Source organism: Diaphorina citri, unplaced genomic scaffold (genome assembly GCF_000475195.1).
Source record: "Diaphorina citri unplaced genomic scaffold, Diaci psyllid genome assembly version 1.1 scaffold45174, whole genome shotgun sequence".
Lineage (NCBI taxonomy): Eukaryota > Metazoa > Arthropoda > Insecta > Hemiptera > Psyllidae > Diaphorina > Diaphorina citri.
In genome coordinates, this window is record NW_007422494.1 from 1 (window position 1) to 521 (window position 521).

Here is a 521-nt window from a genome sequence, read left to right on the forward strand (position 1 = left end):
CCTCGAGTTGACGGACGCCTCTCAGTATAGATATCTCACTGGGGTAAGTACCTACTGAAACACCCTGACTGCCAAAGTATATTCCATTTTGATTACCCCTAGAAATCCATGCATTAAAACATCTCCCTTGACATGAGAGACAGACTCTTAAGAGAATTCTTGGAATTTTTTCATCAAAAAATAACAAAATTTCACTCAGAGGAAATCTTTCAGATAACCATTGAAAATACGTGAGTGGCCTGTGGCAGCAAGTGTGAACGTCCAAAGCGGAATCTCTTTGGTTGAATAAAAAAAAAGTCACATAATAAAATACGGCTGTTGTTTATCCGACATTTCCCCCCTAATTTAGATCTATGGAAAAGATAATTACGTACTTGGATTTTTGTGATTGTTATTATTTGACAGGGTGGCAGTATCACATGTGAGGGTAGAGACGACGCGGCAGAGTTTGCTGATATAAGGTCCGCTATGAAAGTTCTACAATTCTCAGATGAAGATATTTGGGATGTGTTCAAGCTACT

General features: G+C 38.8%; 1 long non-coding RNA gene across 1 annotated transcript; it reads left to right on the forward strand.

The window, feature by feature from the left end:
* On the forward strand, nt 1-507 carry LOC113473585. The gene is made up of 2 exons (XR_003395522.1): nt 1-43; nt 406-507. It is a non-coding gene; the product is annotated as an uncharacterized LOC113473585 (long non-coding RNA).
* The last annotated feature ends 14 nt before the right edge of the window (nt 508-521 follow it).